The sequence below is a fragment of the Alligator sinensis genome, unplaced genomic scaffold, assembly GCF_000455745.1.
Source record: "Alligator sinensis unplaced genomic scaffold, ASM45574v1 scaffold1124_1, whole genome shotgun sequence".
Lineage (NCBI taxonomy): Eukaryota > Metazoa > Chordata > Crocodylia > Alligatoridae > Alligator > Alligator sinensis.
Window position 1 is genome coordinate 13221 of NW_005843411.1, and position 4517 is coordinate 17737.

A 4517-nucleotide genomic window follows, 5' to 3' on the forward strand; every position below is an offset into this window, starting at 1 on the left:
ATTGGAGACGTCTCCACTGCAGAAGAAACGAAGAACGACAAGTATTGAATGCCCCTTTCCTTCCTTGCCTCGCACTGCCTTTCATGTCCAGGAAACGGAGCTCTGACGACTAGATATAAAAAGAGATCCTCACTGGCTAGGGTGGGCTAGAGACACCCCAACACCTGGACCCAGGGACTTTGGATGGAAGGAAGAGAGGCGGTTCTAGAGGAAGTTCAGAAGAGAACCCGCCTCCCCGGCCTTCTTGGGGTCTAGGGCAGTTCTTTCGTTTCAGCCTCTTCCCCCAGGGTTTCTGCGGAACCTGGACCGCTTTAAAACGTTCAGCTCAGATTGGCAAGCGCCTGGGTCCTTCTTTGTGAAACTCGGAGCAGGCTCCGCTCTGCTTCAGCAATGGAGACGTGTTGGATGCTGAGCGTTGCTCTAGCCGCTCTCTACCTCGGTAACTGGCACTCCTTGTGGTCACGCGAGTTGTCTCGGTACTAAACGGACTTGTCTCCCTCTGGGAGACGAGGAAAAAACTCAACTTTACCACCATACTGCTTCTTCCCTCAGCAACCTCCTTCTTTCTCGCCCCCTCTCTGTCGCTGAGCCTGCTCTTCCGCTCTCACTGTCCAACTTTCTTGAGCACTGTCTGTCCAGGTTCCTATAACTTTTCACTCCAGCCGTGACTCTCTCCTATTACTGACTGTTTGCAGGCGCGGTGCGGGGCGATACGGTCCATCCCGAAAAAACTGATGTGACTGCAGCACTAGCAGACGCGGTGACACTCCGCTGTAACTACGAAACCAGCAGTAGTCTTGGTTACTACCTGTACTGGTATCGCCAGCACACGAACCAAACGCTGCAGTACATCCTGCGGAGGGGAACGAAGGACTAAGAGCGGTGTCCGTAATAACGCACCTTTTGCCGAGGAAAGATTTTCGTCCCAAGCCGGTGACAGCGACTCAACGTTAAACATCACTGCCCTGGAGCAGGCAGACACCGCGGTGTATCACTGCGCCCTGCAGAAACACAGTGACAGAGGCACGCGGGAGAGCTGTGCAAAAACCCTCCCTGCCAGCACAAGGAGGCTGGATCACAAGGAACATCTTCAGACCTCACTGTTCCGTACAGATCCATGCCGAAGGGAGGCAGCTCTGCTCTGAGTGACCGATTGTGACATTTGTGCTCTGGACACTGAATATTTCTCTTAGGACGGGAGCCATTTCAGATGCGATTCAGTGTGCGGAGTCTGTTCTTCCCCAGGACCATTCTCTTCAGCTCAGAGGGAGTCAGTCATGGACGGAAAGTTAAGGGCATTTAACGCCTTGTACAGTCGTCCTTTGTGATTTGCAAAATTCTCTGTTCCTACTTCTCGTGGATTTCAGAGGGAAATTTGTGGATGTTTCGATGTGGAAATGCTTTAAATGATGTCCCTAATTGAAATAAGAGCTTAAGGGTTCAGTTTGGAAGACGTAGTCTGGTCTGATGTGGCCAGTTACAGCTGCAAATCAATATTTCCTTGAGATTGCAGCAACATCACAGTACACAATCACCTACCAGAAAAAAAGCCCTGAATTTTTCGATTCCTCAGGAAGTGAAGCCCCAAACACACTTCAAATTTGGGAAAGCCGGTAGGCGAACAAGGCGGTTTCCAAGCGTGGCGAAAGACCCGTTGCCTGAACTAGGAAAGAAAGCGACTGCACAGAGCTGTAGACTGATCAGGGTTGCCAGGCCTCCAGGATTGCCCTGGAGGCTTCAGGAATTAAATATAAATCTCCAGGAGACAGCTGAGTCACCCGGAAGAAGAATCATAGGGCATTATTTAAAATAAATAATAAATGTTGAATTCGGCTTACAGTAGTGGGGGGGAGGGGCGGGGGGCGGTTCATAATGTAATGGTAATGTGCATTTGCCTTCCTAAGGTAAAGTCTACCCATAGTAATCCTTAATTGATATAGGCAAGCCCCACGCATTTTCGCATTGTGTGTCTCGGGAACATTAGGGTTCTGGAAACCTCCCATTATGGATTTAAACAGAGTTGGCAAGCCTAATACTCTGCCCCTGAGGGAATGACCTGCAGAACCACAACTGGAAGATAAAGACGCCAAGACCCCTGAGAATTGGGGGAAGAAAGGACGATCTCCCTCGTGGTCCTTTTGTATATTATTTTGTTTGTTAAAAAGTGTGTCCGGCACACTGGGTGATGGTCAGGATCAGGGTCATCCCAGTATTGCCACATAAATAAGGTTCCTACTACTCCCACTCCTGCCTGCACTGCTTCGCTCTGGGAGATTTACTGGCAGATCCGTTTTCTAAAGCAGGGGCCACTTAGCTTTTTGCTGGTGCCCATCAGGAGGAGTTGTCTCATTTTATACAGGACACATAGTGTATGAAGATAAACCAGGGGCAGATCCATCGACCCCCAGATGTCACCCAAAGTTGCCAGTATCATCATCCCCGCCTAGCACAGGCCAGAAGAGGCACTAAGCTCTGCTTAACCCACTCATATTTTAGCCTTGACCGGGAGCAGCATGAGAAGGTCGGTGTGAATCTGCTTCTATTTACAATCTAGGACAAGGCTCTACAGTCGAAGTCCTTGCTTGTTGTTCTGATTTTCTTCACTCCATTATCGCCAGAAGTCGGCGTTCCTGACTCACCCAATCCACCACATCACAGTTGCCATATTGATGATGTTCACAAACTGATGTCTTTTACTAACTCTTCCTGATTACACATATACACCCATGGTTTTACCCGTAGAAGGTAGGAGGGAAAGAAAGGAGGGGTTCCTAGAAAGAAGATCCCTAGCTTTTGCGGGCGGAATGGAAGTTTAATCAAGGTAAAAAAAGGAACACAAGGAACATTGCGTGGTTCACTGAAACTTCCCTAAACAAAACACCAACCCCTGTTAGGTTTGTTTCTTGGAAATGCCTTAGCTCGTAGGGTGATGGTTTCAAACCAGAGCTGGAGACCTGTTGCCTGGATAGGGGAGCGAATAGAGGCTGCCTAGATGTGTAGATGGCACGGGCTGGAGGAAATATCCTTCCTCGCCATATCACCATGGTCATGCCTGCAGGTCCCTCTGAGGATGGGGAAGTAGGCGGGAGAGATCTCTTTCGGATTTGTTGTTGTTGTTATAGTCATTGCCATCATTAGCATTATCATGATCCACTAGTACATAGATGTTGGTCCATGCCGCGGGTCTAACTGGTGCGTGCACATTATAAACGGTGACTCCCATGCCTACTGTGACTACTTACTGCTGCAGCGGCTGTACAATGAACACATTTTACATGTGTCGGTTAACCCACCTACCCCGCCAAAGCACTGTTTGCTTTGGTTTGGTTTGGTTCTGGTTGTTGTTTTAAGCAGAGAAGACTCTGCCTTTACCTCAACACCCCATAAATCTGCATTAATACGCGGGAATTCTTCCACTTTGCACGAGGGCACGCACACCCCATCTGGAGGCAAACCACGAGAAAGTAAATTGACTCCTTGATTTAACACCAGTATCACCATTCAGTCCGTCTAAGACATACCAAAAGAAAATCTTGATCCGAAGCAGCACGAGACTGCCCACGTGAACGGCCCCTTGTTTGTGACCTAGGAGAAAAAAGGCCTTTCTCGTTTTCATTATGATGTTCCACTCCACTATCGCCACCAGGTGGAGCTCCTGACTTACCATATCCCCCCACGCACCACATCAGTTGCTACATTCGTGTTTATGTATCTCAGTCTTCCAGACTAATTGCGGATCACAAAACCATCTTTCTGACTTTAGGGCTGGAAAGAAAGGGAGTCGGAGGTTCTCAGGAAAAGAGACCTCGTCCTGAAGCTGGAAGGAAATTTAATCAAACAAAGAACAGGAAACTATCTGGTGTGGAGTGAACAGGAACATCCTCAGGCTGCAAGTGTAACCGTGAACCACAAATAGTAGTCCAGAACTCGGATCTCTGCTCCATCCATGGACAGCTGGAGTGGCTCCCGGAGAAGCGTCACCGGCAGGTATAAATCATTTCCTTTCGAGTGAAACACCCCTCTCCACTCCCTCAACCTTTATCCGTCTTACATAATCAATCTCCCTCCTGCTCCTCCTTCTGCCTTCCCTTATAGTTTCGCTTTTCACTGCGTCCTTGTTCTATCCCCGGCTTCTCAAATTAATTATCTATGTCAAACCCCAGAAACCGAGTATGGCAAAGAAGGCCATGTGACGCACAAACACTCGGACTCTACCAACGGGATAACAACACAGCGAGGAAGCGACTGTTTTCAAAAGCCACAAAGCCCAGTGTCTTTGTACAGCGGAAAGGGAGGTGGTGCCACAGCCAGCTCGGTGGCGAACGCACGCCCCAGGGTCGGTTCAAGTGCCCGCACTCCCTCAGCACCGGTACAGTACTCGCGCCCCGTTAAAGCTAGCCGTGTTCAGTCAAGCACCTTCTTCTGTGAGTGTTGTGTTTTCCACACGGACCAGCCAGCAAGGTCGCTTTGTTCAATCAATGGAGACGTGTCTCATTCTCAGCCTGTCTATACTGACG